Below are 15803 nucleotides of genomic sequence, written 5' to 3'. Positions count from 1 at the left end.
GAGCAGGATTTATTCAACAGAAATTCTCAGATAGGAGCAACAGCAGGTGGGCCATTTACCACTGCCTGTCGCATCCCTGGGCAGTACATGGGGACTCGAGAAAGTCTAGGTATCAGAGTCCAGAAGAGGAGCCTCAGACCTTAGTGACTGGGAAATACCAGCTTCTCCCCTGGCACAGGCAGGGGCTGAGATCCAACAGCAATAAATGGATGGAACTTGAGCTCTGGCCCTGCTTTGTCAATCTGGCACTCATAGTGCGAGAAGCAAACATTTTGAGGTCCAAACTGTGTGGTTGCAGCTATCCTAGTATAATGTGGCTGATGAGTGGTATGGTTTGTACCTGAGCACTCATGGGATGGAGGACACGGCTTAGATGATGCAGTGGATGGGGGACATTTTGTACCACTTCAGCCCTCTCAGGATCCATCTCAGCAGCACTCAGATAGCTGCTTTCACGTAGCTTTGCAGGAGGAAAGCCTATAGGTCAGTACCAGACAAGCTGAAGCCTGATCTTTCAACAGACGTAATTCTTGTACAGTCCTAACTCATTAGCATCTGCTGGGCCTGAGTAAGATTAATGGGTCAAATTCAGCCAGATTGAATTACATCTCGTAGAGGAGTCACTAACACACCTCTCTTTTCAATAAAGGTGACCATTAAGCCCAGGAGGGCAGGAGCTCTAACACCCTCAGGCGTTCCTAGTGCCTGTACAACTGCTTTTATTGAGTGAATGAGAGAATGAATCTTCCATTATGGGAATTAGACCTCAGCCCTGTTTGACTTGGATGACAAAGGTGACTCAGATGTGTTTATTATTTCCTGAGAGCATGATTCCGATAGCTATAAGAAGGACTAGTATTTAAAGGGGTCATCTTTTTTTATATCAGACCTCTCTATTAACCCCTGCTGTCACACAATACCCTGATACCTACTTCCTGCCATATGATGAATTCCTTGAGAAAACATGGTCAAAGATTTAGTGAGAATTTAAGGAAAGACTGAGTAAGAAGGAACCCTCCACTGCCCCTCCCTCCCGAATTTTTTGCACCAAACACTGAAGGGCTTATGTATGGACAGGGCCACGTTTTAGATGACATACTGTAGCAACCACATCTCTTTCTAAAGCTGTACGTTAGAATTACATGGAGATCTTGTTTTAAAAAGTTAGAGAGAGATTCTGATTTAATTGGCATGGGGTGAGGCCTGGGTATGATAGTAAGCTAAAAGCAGGATGGAGAACTGTTGCTGATAGCAGTGCTACCCAAAGCCAATCTGTGAACTGAGTTTTATTGCTATTTGTTTGTGCAATAAGATAAATACAGAAAATCGAAACTATTTAGAAACATTTATAGCCAGTTCATGGAGTAATTTATGTCTGTTGAATATCATATAATAAATGCATAAACAGCTATATTTTCTGTCTTATTTTTTGTGTTAATTCATTTCTCTAGTAACTTAATTCATTTGTATTGTGTTTAAAATAATACCAGTTTATAATAGATTCAATATTTTAAAAAAACATAAAACTGGCCCTTTACCCTCTATCATATCTCTCTCTCTCTCTCTCTCTCTCTCTCTCTCTCTCTCTCTCTCTCCTCTCTCTTTCACACACACACACACACACAAGAGTTGCAAAAAGAAATTATTATTCTGCCTGTCCCCAGGCAAGTCCCTGATTGTTTTCTGAAGGAATTTCATCCTAGGAATAGAAAATACTGCATAGTTCCCTAGGGAAATCTTCTCAGGACAATTACCTATTATTTTTTAACAATCAGCTAAATCTAGCAGATCCTTGACCTCACAGCAGCCTAGGGGACACTTATTCCACCTGCTGCCAGTCCTAACCCTGATGTCAGATGTCTCAGTGTTTATAGGACATCTAGCAAAGGGAGGAGAAGCAAGTAGGAGAAAATGAAGAAGGGAAAATAGAAAGAAAAAAAATAAAAGAAGAAAGGGAAGGAAAAGGGGGGGAAGGAAGAAAAGAAAAAAAAGGTAAGGAAGGACAGAAGGTAGTCTTCTCATATTGACTGTCACAATGCTGTGCAATGTAATGACATACACCTTGTATTTCATAGCCAGGAGAAGATGGCATCAATACAGCATTTTTAGGGTTCACACCATCCCTTGCTCTACATTCACTTTCTGGTAGTTACGGTTGTACTCCAATATGATGTTGACCTGAATAGGTGACTTAGAGAACAGGATTAGAGGAAGTACATTGAACCAGAAACAAAGGGCGATAGGTTCCCGTCTCACTTCTGCCATTAACTAGCGGGGGGAAGATGTGGGAAAGGACTTGGAAATGCCAGCTTTTTTAATCCAAAGATTAAAGAGTATGTCTTGACCATATTTCTAAGGTACAATAATTGTATTTTGTTCCAAACTTTCACCTGCTTATGTTCTTTCTTAAATTTACCTAGTTACAAAAATATTAAAATCTAATATTTGCCTTTTGCTTCTGATTATTAGAATGAGATAGAGGTGAGAAGAGTTTTTGTGGTTGTTTTGTTTTCTGCAAATGATTTTGGCTTCTGAAATCAAATTTTGCTTCTTCAGTGTGTTATCAAATATGAGTATAGAGTGTGTAAAGCAGCTAGCAGAATAAGTAGGAACTGCATTTATTACTTCAATACTTAAAATATTTATTCATCTAATAAAGTTGGGTTTATAAATGAAAACCAAATAACAAACGTCTGGCTTTCCACATTTGCTTTATTCTTCATTCCATTTAGGAATTGGGGGGTTAAATACTGGTTGAGATTATAGTAATGTGGACAATCATCTGTAGTCCAAGTTCTCAAGGGTTGTTGATAATAACATTTAAAAAATAATTTTCCCATTAATATTTCTAAATTGTTTAAATAATAAATATTATTCCTATTGTCTGTCAAATGCTCATTTGTTCTCTGTCTATTGTTCCAGAAAAAATCACAATCCTTTGGCTATTTTATAGCATTTTAACAGTAGAAAAAGCTTTTTATTTTTTTCCTGTGCAAGACAGGTTAAGTCTTAAAAAAAAAACACAAACAAAAACAAAACAAAACTCTTTCAAAGGCAAAACCAGACTCTTTGCAATATTATAATGAAGATGATTTTTCTTGGTTTTTAATTCCATTTGTCAATAAAAATAACCAGGGCTCATTGGCAAACTGGTTGGTTTTATGGCTCCCCAGCCCAGGAAATATACAAAGAGAGTCGTAGCTTGTGGTACCAGAAAGTAAGGAAATGCTCAAGCAATAAAAGGACAGATCAGGGAACACAGAAGCCAACTGGGAAGAGCTCTCAGTGGCCAAAGCTATAATAATTAGAGAAACAAAATAAATAATATATTATGAGATAGCTAGTCCAAAGTAAAAAACAAATGTATCTTGGTCCACATAAATATGTGATTAAATGAAAAAAATAGAAGAGAAGGAACACATTGTCCTTACATAGGAATTCCAGATAATATATATAGATACTTCCTACTCAGGAGATGGAGCTTAACTTACCCCATTCCCATCCCCACTCCACACTTGAGTGTTGGCTGGTCTTAGTGACTCACTTGGTGAATAGAATATGAAAGGGAAAAACAATAACTTTACAATCGAGTAACCTGGCAAATATTACCTTAACCAAGTTATCAAGATTAACATCAGCAGTGACATGGCACTTTGGTGTTATACACCCTCTGTTATAATGTTATGAGAAGGACACTTCACCCCTGTGACATTCTTCTTAAAACCCACAACCTCAGTCTAACTATAACAAAAATGTCAGACAAACCAATGTTGGAGAACACCTAACCAGTATGCTCAAAGCTATCAAGGCCATTAAAAACAAGGAAAGCCTGAGCAATTGTCAGAGCTGGGAGGAGCTGAAGGATACATGAAACCTGAGTGCAATGCGTTCTCTACGAGATCCTGAAACAGTGAAAAGGACACTAAGGAAAAACAAGTGCAATCAAAGAGTGGGCTTTAGTTAATAGCAACATACAAATACTGGGTCCTTAGTTGTAACAAATGTAAGATGTTAACAATGGGGAAACTGAATGAAAGGCCTATGAGGACTCCTCACTCTTTCTTCTCAACTTCTCTGTAGATGGAAAACTTGTTAGATAAAGTTTATGTAGATGTCTTTAAAACAGTGACTGTTACTCCAACCCAGCACCTGAAACAGGGCCTGGCACACAGGGCGCAGTCAACTATCTCTGGTGAATCAATTTAATGGTTATCAAATATTTATAGATCGTATAAGCTATTTATTTTCAATTAGAAAGACTTTTTAAAATCCTTACACTTTAAGGCTATGAGGACAAAAGGAGGACAAACAATGTTTTCGTTTACTAAAAGTTTCCTAAAGATATTCAAACCAGGGATAATTTAAGAAAAGTTACCTAGGAGGTGACATATGCAATCAGTTAGCAAACTGCCCAGCCAAATGGAACATTGCTGTAAGGGAAAGTGGAGAGGCTCTGATTAAAAGTAGGTATGCTTCCTTATGTGAGCTTTAAAAATTGATACCATTTCCTCTTCTGCCTTTTGTTTCTTGTGGTACCCTCTAGTTTTCTGGTTTTCATATATATATATTCATAGTATATGATGCTTTTTTCTTGTGGCCTTTCTCACATTTCTTTTCATTTTTCTTCTTTCTTCCACCTCTGATTACCTTTAGGCTTTAAGTTTCTCCTGACCTAGCAGCCCCGGGCTAAGGTAGGTTCACTTTCATGGGAACAATTTGGGCCCCCTTTCCTCTGTTCTCAGGCACCTGGCTTTGGGTCTTCCCTTTGCTTGTTAGTATTTTCTTGGGACACTTGCAGGCATTTATAAAGTTCTCTGTGGTTTACTCTTCTTATGTTGTCTACATCTACAACCAGGTGCATCTCGTCAGGCTTGTAAATTAACAAATCTGGAAAACATTGTAGATTTTCTATGAATTAAATGACATAATAACAGTGTTGTCCTCATTTAAAATAGTATACTCGAAGCAGAATTATGTAGAAAAAAATTCTCAACCAAATATTTACAGTATATCTTTTTCTTTGAAATATATTTTTTAAACTCATGTGAATGTGTCCAATGGTGGGGCAGTTGTGTAATGACCACCTTCATGACAAGTTATCTTCAGACTGAAAGACAAATCAGGCAACTCCATAGAATGCAACAGTTTATTATAGGGTGTTTCACTTAAAGGAAGATTGGGCCAGAGCGGACAGATGGCCTAAAAGTTTTGAGAAAATTATTCTCCGCTAACAGAGCTCTGTTATAGTAGTTTTTTATAGTATAACTCAGGTACTAATGATTGACAAGACAAAGGACAAAGAATATAATAGCACCAGGGGCCATACCTCCTGGTGGTCTTGTGATAGGTGCTTATATCCATACTATCACCAGTTTGATACTTATCTCAGTTGTCATGGCACTCTGGCTGTTACTAACAAAAGTACTTATGGCTACATTTTAAGGAACACAGATAAGCATCAACTAGAAAGCTTTGATATGCTTGCTAAGGACAGTGGGGTTGGTCAAAGGTCACAGCATGAAACTTAAGAATGAAATGAAATCTAGGTCACCGAGATGGCTTTGGTTTTGTTCAAATCTACATTCTACAGGATGGTTGGTCCTGATAACCTATATGCTCAGGAATCTACCGGCAGCTCCTGAATGTGGGCCTTGAGTGCACACACAGAGCACTGCAACCTTGTTTCAGCCTCAGGGACACAAATTCACAATTCTGATGGTTGAGCAGACTTGAGTATGGCCATCTACCCCTACTTAATGACTCAAGGTTAATGATAATCAAATCAACTTAACAATAAATCCTGAACAGGAATTCCCTGGGGGGGGGGGGAGAAATAATTTTTTAAAACTTCATCAATTCTGATACTATTTTATTTCCCAAGGAATCATAAAACTTGGTTTCTGGTCTTCTACTTGTAATTTAATCCTTCAAGTCTCCATGTGCCTAGTTGTAAATGGAAATAATCTATAACACCAATCAATCCCTATTATGACTAGATGGTCCTTCCAGATATAAAAATCAATTATTTTAAATTTGAATCAGTATTTGAGGAGCAACTTCTATGCACAATTCACTTTGCAGCACAGTGAAGATGGAGTTGCCATTGAGAGTAATAGAGAGTCAAGAGGAAAGTTTGATAGGCAAGGAGTGATAAAGAACAGAGAGAGATGCTCTCAGCTTTAGCAGTGCTCTCTCTAAGATCAAGACACCAATACTGTACCAGTTCAAATGCAGATGGGCCATCTTGTCACTTACTCTACAGATATGTGATTGTAGCCTAAGGAGAAATGATTAGTAATGTATATATTTGGTCAAATTTTTAAAAAATATTTTTTTATTGATTTCAGAGAAGACGGGAAAGGGAGAGAGAGACAGACATATCAATGATGAGAATCACTGATCCACCGCCTCCTGCACGTCCCACACTGGGGATCAAGCCACAACTCTGGCATGTGCCCTGAGGCCCTGACCAGGAATTTAACCTTGACCTCCTGGTTCACAGGACGAAGCTCAACCACTGAGGAATACCAGCTGGGCATATATTTGGTCAGATTTTTAAATAAAATCAAAATGTTTGTTCAGATGGCAAATGCAACTTCAGTTTTGGTCATATAATGTACATTGCTACTAAGATATAAGTCTAAATAAAATATTCACAGAACCATTTTCTGCTATATTGTTACTTGTACAGCACAGTGATGTCTCTTCTCTTTTGTTCTCATTCTTCCCCCGAAGCAACAACTCTGAGACTACATGAATGATAGTTAAATTTTTATAATCTGTGGATGTCCTTTTTCTCTCTCTCTTTCTTCCTTTCTCTCTTTCTTTCTTTCTTTCTTTTTTCTTTCTTTCTTTCTTTCTTTCTTTCTTTCTTTCTTTCTTTCTTTCTTTCTTTCTTTCTTTTTGTTTTTTGTAAACCAACTACATATATAAAAATCAGCCACTGTTTTTGGCAGTCTGATCATCTCATTCTTAAACAGAACGATGATTTCTTACATATGTTTATTTTGGATAGTAAAGCCTAGAACTCATAGTTGATATAGTAGAACAGTAGAAAATTTTCACAATATCATCATTTCATTTGTGTGCACAAAGTGACCATTTCATTTTCCTACTGCCCAGGCATATTTCCTTTCTGAAAGCAGAAATAATAATAATAATAAAATGCTTCCCCTTATTGGGCTTACTCTTAAGTATTATTTGATTCAGCCTTCATACTAACCTGATGATGGTTATCCCCATTTAATGTAAGAGGGAATAGAATAAGAATTTTATATAGAAATGAGTAATTGGTGAAAAGTTAGAACCAATGTTAATATTTAAACTTAAAATAATTCACAACTCTCAATGATCCATTTATTGGAATACTACAAAGCCATTAAAAAGATAATGTATTTATGACTAATGTATATATTGATATAGAATTATTTGTGACTAATGTATATATTGATATAGAAAGTTTCAATATATTGTTATAAAATTGTATCCATTATCTCTATTTTTAAAATATGCATTTATGAATAGATATTTATACCTAGACATAAATATTAAGAAATGAGTCAATATGGCAAATTGATCAAGAGCATGAGTTTGCAGTGAAATAGATTGAATTATAGTTCCTCTTTGGACCACATAAAAATTAACTATATAATTTTGAATCAATTACTTATTCACCCTAAGCCTGTGTCCTACTCTATAAAGTAGGGATCAAAGTAGGATCCCCTCATAGGTACTGCCATGAGAACCAAGTAAAATAATGCTTGCAAAACCCCAAGTCTAGTTTTTTGAACATAGCATTCATTCAATGAACTTTGCAATGTTAACATGTGTGTCTGGATCAATGATTATGAAAAAATTTAATATTGTTTTTCTTCTATGCATTTTCTGATTCCTTAAAATGATTTTTAAACTTTTATTTTATTTTGTTTTGACTTTGAAAAGCATAGCCAGAATAAGAGCTGTGTCTCTTGGCTCTGAGTGTAGCATCATTTCTATATCATTCTGATTCATTTGACTGCAAATATGCCTGGGGATCTGGGGCGGTGATTAAGAGTTTGGGCTCTGGGGATAGTCTGCCTAGGCTTTAATGATGGCTCCATCATTCCAGTGAGGGCATTGGAGGTATTATTTACACTCTCTAGGCCTCACTTTGCTGATCTTTAAAATGGAGATAATAGTAACTATATCAAATAATTATTGTGAGGACTGAATGAGGTAAGACATAAAATGTGTTCTGCTGAGTGCTTGGCATATAATACATAATCAGTCAGAGTTACTATTATTATACTATTTGTCTGGGTCCACGGAAGAACCAAGGAAATCTGTGAACCTTCTAAAACTCTAGGTAGAATTTTGTGTGTATGTGATTGCATAAAAAATATATATAATCAGAGGTCAAGGGCCAAGATTCAGTGATTTTTTAAAATGCTCTATGTCCTCAAAATTAGCTAAAAACCATTGTTCTCAACATTGCTATCTATCCACAGAGCAATGGAGATGATCTTCCCTTCATTTGGAGATATTCAGGTATCGCTACATTAGATAGTGCTCAAGAACACAGCTGCCAGTGGCAATTTCATAAAAAATAAAAATAAAAAATGGGGAGACGGGAGGACCTTACTATTTAATCTTTGCGTCATCCCAGTTACTCGTAAGATCTGGCAGATGTGTCTGCAAACTTGCTCACCTCCTTCCAGGACTCCTCATTTCCTGTTCCCGATGGCCTGCCTTCCCTATTCAGGGAGTTTCCTTTGGCAGCAATTGCTATAGCATGCACAGAGGTCTTAAGGGTTTCCAGAACCCCTGCCTGGGGAAGTTTTATGTAATTTCAAATATTATATAATTCAGGGTTAAAATAGCTTACATTATGATTTCAAAATATTTCTCAAGTCTCTTGAGTCTGCAATTGAGTCATTTGAATGTTGTAATATTATTTTGATCAATTGTAGAAAAAAATAAAAAATAAAAAGTGTGTGGCTCTACATCGGCAAACCAGATGCTTTCTTATATTGCTGCTGCTAAACTAGTCTTTTTTTTTTTTTTTAATCCTCACCCGAGGATGTTTTTTATTGATTTTTTTTTTTTTTAGAAAGAGAGAGAGAGGGAGAGGAAAATCAATATGAGAGGGAAACATGGATCAGTTGCCTCCCCAATGAGCCCTGATTGAGGATCGAATCCACAACCTAGATATATGTCTATGAATCAAACCCACAAACTTTTTCATAATTTTATTTTTTTAAATATGTTTCTTTGACTTTAGAAAGAGAGGAAGAGAGTGGGAGAGAGAGAAAAACATTGATGTGAAAGAGAAATATCCATCAGCCACCACCCTGATGGGAACCCAGGTGTACAGGACAGCACTCCAACCAACTGAGCCACACAGCCAGAACTAAACTAGTCTTAATATTCACCAGGATGTACTTAAAAACAAAGGTTAGGAGGCATTCTAGATATTTAGGTAATCTGGACATGATTAAATATATGTATTCATGAGCATTTCTATTTACAGTTTTCTTAGAATAAAGTTCAAACTCCATAGCACTTATTACAAAACCTCTCCACTTTATCCCTCACCACTGTGCCACATGCCTACCTATCTACCTACCTAAAAATACCCAACTCTGAGATTTGTTCATATTCTCCATGCTCTTTCTTGAATTTTTATACTTATTTTCTCTGTCCAGAACACTTTTTGTTCCCATTTCCCTACCCCATTCCAACACAAGCAGTGACTTCTATTCATTCACAGGTCTCCACTGAGATTCCACTTTCTCGGGAGGTCTTCCTCATCCCATGCACAGATTCTGTGACTCTCCTGTTTTGTTTTGTTTTTAATATATTTTTATTGATTTCAGAGAGGAAGGGAGGAGAGATAGAAACATCAATGATGAGAGAGAATCATTGATTGGCTGCCTCCTGCACGCCCCACACTGGGGACTGAAGGCCTCAACCAGGGCATGTGCCCTTGACAAGAATCGAACCCAGGACCTTTCAGTCCACCGGCCAATGCTCTATCCACTGAGCGAAACCAGATTGGGTCCTGTCCTGTTTTTGTGTAGTGCATCAGTCTCTCAGGCTTCCTCATGGTGTACTGAAATGTCCTCTCTACTTGTCTGGATCCGCACTGGTCTATAAGTAATGACAGTCAGTTCTATGTCTAGGCCACAGTTGTGTCTGCACCTATCATAACACGTTGTGTCATATCAGACATCCAAGAAAGAGTTATGGGATAAATGGTTTTTAGCTATTTGTTCTCCATTGGTTCTAAGCTGGATAATAACATTTCTAGTGGAGGAAGAAAAGGAGGAAGGATGAGAGAGAGGGAGAAAAAGAGAGAGAGAGAAAGGAAGGAAGGAGGAAAAGAGGAAAGGTTGGTTATTTGTTGTGTGTGAGATTGCTTTGCCAGCAGAATTACTCCTTTTTGAAATATTAGGCCTGAATCTCATGAAATTACACTGAAATTGTTTCAATGGAAGAATTAAGTACTGTAATTCATCTTTGCTTCTTCTATATAGAAGCTTATTTCTATAACTAAATGTACTGGTTAAACTGAATAGAATAGATTCTCAAATACAAATGATCAGATAAATTATGTGGGTTAATTATATGTATATATGCCAGACTATTGTAGCATGTCTTTGAAGAACAGATTGATTTTTTTCATTAAGAATTCTTATTTAGACTCTACTGTACATAAATGTGTACATACATATAATTTTTACAGCTGTCTCACATTTGAAAATTTCCTTTAAAAATTAGACGTCTATTCAAGACAGACAACTGCTTTTAATGGTAACAGATTTGGGAGCTATTCTAAAGCACTATTAATGCATTATTGATGCATGACTTGTGAGAAGCTATACAAGATTGTTCAAAGTGTCACATAACCATTTCCAAGCATAGACTTTCACAGAACATAGCACCACTTTTATGACTGATGACACATTCATCACTGAGACTTTTAAGAAGGTGTCTTTTGAGAAGATCTATGGGGCTTGGCAATGTATTCCTTTACTAAAGGTTTCAAAGTGGAGGCCTTAATAAGCAGTTAATAGTTCCAAAAGTAGGGATAAGTGTTTGGCAAAATTATGAAGTTGTAATTTGCCTTGCTGCTCCTGTATCCTTCTTTGGCAGACTTTGAGCATCTCCCCCAAGACCTCGGGAACTCTTGCTCCCCTCTTTAGCTCCCCCCACATCATTCTAATACATTTTCCCAACACACTCCCTCTCCACAGCCCAGTTCTGCAGCATCACATCTGGTGCCAGGAGGAGCTGCCACTCCTGTCCCCACGCTTAGCTTCTACACTAATGGAGTGTCCAGGAAGGTCATCCTCTCTGGCCCTTGCCACAGGGAAGCACAGAGAGGCTATGGAATGAGAAAGAAACTGTTCTTCCTTCCTGGGACCTAGGTGATGGCACCCAGGTTTGTTCTGTGAAGTGTGTTTTCCTCTCCCTTCAGTCCTGTATTTTCTCCAGGTTACTCAGTGTTCCATTGGACTTCAGGGCACCAGTGTTTGTGTCCTCAGATCCTTGTCTGTCAACCTCCCTTAGCTCTGACCATACTAGATATTTCCATCTGTCCCTTCGATGCTTGTCCTTCTGTTCCTGTCCCATGGCCTTAACCAAACTCATGGACATTATATCTCAACCCTGGAGTTACACCTTGACTATCAGTATCTGAGCCTTGTCTTGGGCTATTTCTATTCTATTTTTTTTCTCATTACTGGCATTATTAGAATTGATTCATTGTCCTATAATCACACAGTTCACATTAGGCCAGCTAAATCAATTACCTGGTTTTTCTAACATTTTCACGTGATACTGCTTAAATGCTAACCTCCAACATAATGCCATATAAATTTCCAGGAAATCAATGGTGTTTTGCCATAATAGAATAAGTGTATGAAAAAAATGTTGTGTGTGTGTGTTACTGGTCTGCAGGTAGGGTAAAGCACCATTGCTAGAAAGGCAATGGTTCATAGGGGAGAAAACGGTGGCTCAGAGGCAGGGTGAAGACTTGATTCCGTTCCTTTGTTTGAGGGCAGGGCCATTGTTCCAGTTTTTCTTCTTCCCAGTGAGAGCATTCAAGAGGTTCTTTCCATGCTATTGGTGATGGTCACAGTTACAGCACTTTTGCCTTCATCTGTAGCTTTTTTTTTTTAATACAAATAAAAATTTATGAATTGGATGTTGGTAAGTAGAAATATTTCTGCATTAAAACCTTATTTCTATTATTGTTTTAGACAGAGTTTTAACAAGTTTGGGCTATCTGAATCTTCTTCTCACAATAGCTTAGAAATAACAAATAAGAAGTGGAAAGATTATAACAAATAAACATGTTGAAATGAGGAAGCAGATAGCTAAAACAGCCTGTTTGGGAGAAGGGATGCAGGGAAAAAAATGAATAGAGGTTTGGGGTCATTTCATATAAAGACCCCAAAAAAAATCAATTACATCTCTCAAAGGACAATGAGGGCATCAAAGCATTATAGGACAATTCAATAACTGAGATTAAATTAGGTTCATGCTTGCTTTCAGGAGACAGATGAGTCTGCGATGTATTTGAGATTGTTTCTAGCCCATATCCTTCCTCTGCCCGGCAACCAGAGCCCTAGTTCTAAGACACAGATGTCATCCTGTCCTTCCCCTGATTAGAGCCTTTCAAGAGCTCCCTCCCCTTTACCCACAGGATAATAATTTAAACTTCTCAGCCTGATGTACAAAGCTCTTCACAGTCAGACTGCAATTTATATTTCTTAACTGGACTCCATTGGACATAGCCTACTATGCGTCAGTTTAAGATCTAGAGGAGGCCCTGGAAATAAAAATCAGAACATTTGTTAACTGTTTACTGTTTTAAAGTATGAGACTAAGAACATTTTGACCCCTATATATCTCACTTATATAAAAAGATGCATATTGATTATTTTATAGATGAGGAAACTGAAGCTCAAGTTAAGGTTAACTAACACATCCAAGTTTTATCATATTTATCCAAGGAAACATGACAAGCTAGTAAGCAGCTGAGGCCAGCATCAGACGCAGGCCGTCTGATTCCTAGAAGGTAGCAACCTCAGGCTTTGGCCTGAGAACCCCTCAGACCCCTGTAGTCACCTCCTATGAAAGTCTGCTCTTACCTTGCCATTCTTGTAAGTCAAAATTTCAAGATTAAAAACAATATTTCAATAGGAGAGAGTAAGATGATTTCTGTGTATTATTCAGTAAAATTTAAAATTCAAAGAGGCGTTGGGTAACAAAGTGTGTTGTCTTTTCGATGGGATAGACAGAAAACAGGTCCTGATCCACTTCGGTAATTAAAGGGTCTGTGACACATCTTGAAAGTGAAGAGGTATGAATTCCAGTGCCCTGGCCGAATTCCAAACCACATAATTATACCTTCCCCTTTCTACTTAAAAATTTTCCTCAGAGTTTCAGCTGAAAAATAAATTCTTCACTTCCCCTACTAAATGTTACCAGTGTGGCTTACTTGTAAGACATTATTATGGTTCTTTAAGCAGACCCTTCCTCTATTTCACTGAAGAATCAAGTTTCCCTTGCAAGGTGGCCCAGAATAAAATACACTACTTTACATATATTTCCATACTTTCTTGGATAAATATGATAAGTATGGCTAACTTAATCCTAGGAAGGTGATATATAGATGATAGATAAATGATAGATAGATAGATAGATAAACATTAAAAACATACTAAAATCAGGTAATAGAAAATTATAAATATTAGATTTATTTGAATTATTGTATGAATGCTTCATTTAAGCTACACCTCACCTCTTGCACAACTGGTGGTTATGACTTCTTAGGATGGTTGTCAACATGATGAAATAAAATAAATTATTTTAACTGCAACTGATCAAAATAAAGACCAAGGTCCCTTGTAAGTGACTTTCTGAAATGGAGTATGCTTTGGTCTTCAAGTATAATTGAAATCTGTGTCAATTAATTATACTAGAGGTATTATAACAAACGGTAATTAAAATAGATGTCACTTTATTAAAATGAATGGCATCCTTTTTAGCCCTCTGTAGAAGGCTAAACATGAGTAGAAGTCCTTATTAAATAATCATAGAGATGAAGTACAGAAACAGAAAAAAAGAAATAAGTTTTTTCTTTTTTTTTTTTTAGGAAATCAGTTTTGATCATATTTCCATTTGAAATGAACCACTAATCAAATTTATTAAAATTGCATACTGTATTAAATTAGTGAACTACTAACATTGATTGAATAATGTCTTCAGCACCAAGCTAAGTGCCTTCTATTCATCATTCTGAGGAGAGGACTGTGGGCTTCCCTGAAGTGCCAAAGGAGGGAAATGGGCCTAAGTCATCTACCCCACTTTACTGCTGGGTAAAAGGAATCCAGTAATTCCAACATCATTTTCTATGCTAAAATAAACACAGTGTTTCATGAAATGACTTCAAATTTTAAGTTAGTTCTTGTATAAAACAACATTTCAAAGGAATGTTGTACTTGTAATAAGGCTGCTTAGTAGATGAGGAAGGGAAACAGATGATCAGAATACCTATAAGTTAAATGATTGTTCTGTGAAAAATAATGGCTTTGATACTATGAAGCCATATCTCATTCTGGGTTGAGAAATCTCTAGGTTTTCTTTTTTTATTTTTTCATCTAAAATTTTAAAGTATTCTAATCTACTTTTAGCGGAGTTTATCCTCTCAACCAAAGCAAGACTCCTAGTCAATAATAATAGCTTACTCTGTATGAAGCAGGGTAAATGCTATGCCAGGAATTAAACTCCTAATCTAACCATTATTATCCATGTGCTTGTACAGTAAGCCATACAATACTATCTATATGTGTGTTGGTGCGGAATGTATGCTGTGCATATTTGATCTGGCTTGTGTGTGTGCATGTCCATACATTCAAGCTCTACTCTTTTGTGTTTGTTTTTTGTGGGGTTTTTTTTTTTTTTGAAGAAAAAAATCACAGTATTAAGCAGTTTGTAAATTGGAATTTTGGTTTTTTAAAAATAATTTTTTAGGATTTCATCATTTTGTTTCATTTCTTTCACAATTATTTCCATATGATGTACCTTGTTAATTATTGTTTTCTGCTTAAGGTAAATTGCAGCTTTGTGAAATTGTCCATGCTATTCACAAAATGCTGTCAAACTGTGAATTACAGAAGCCTTTGATGGAGATAATAAAGATCAAATAACATTGCCTTTCCTTTTCCAGACTGCATTTCTTCCCAAGATTTAGTTTCAATCAATACTGTTATTGCTACCCATGCATTTTTGTCATTCTAACAAAAAATAAAAAAAATTCTTCTGTATCTTTCTAACTTATTGAATAACTTATTTAGCTATTATAATTTTTTATTTTATTTTTATATCATTTTTTGTTTTCAATTATAGTTGACATACATCATTATATTAGTTTCAGGTGTACACCCCAGCTAGGATTTTTTAAATTTATACTTTTTAGTGGAAGAATATTTGTTTTATAAGTGCTATGCTTTGCCTAGCAGAGTCCTTGTTCTTGGGTATAAGGATGGCAGATTGTAGAAATATTTTGCAGCGTTACCGAGACAGGACTAAAACACTAAAACTTTGAAAGAGAATTAGCTGTTCCACTTCTTCAGCACATCCTTCTTTCTATATAGCATCCCAGTAGCACAAACCATTTTAGAAATGATCTGTGATGAACTGTACCGCTAAATCATTTCCAGGGCCAAGCCTAGGCCATCCCGGGGAGCCCTAGAGGTCTCAGCAACCTTCCATGCTGTCCCATCAAGTTGGATCACCAGATTCCATCCTAAGCA

Source organism: Myotis lucifugus, unplaced genomic scaffold (assembly GCF_000147115.1).
Source record: "Myotis lucifugus unplaced genomic scaffold, Myoluc2.0 scaffold_24, whole genome shotgun sequence".
NCBI lineage: Eukaryota > Metazoa > Chordata > Mammalia > Chiroptera > Vespertilionidae > Myotis > Myotis lucifugus.
This window is presented reverse-complemented; position numbering follows the sequence as displayed.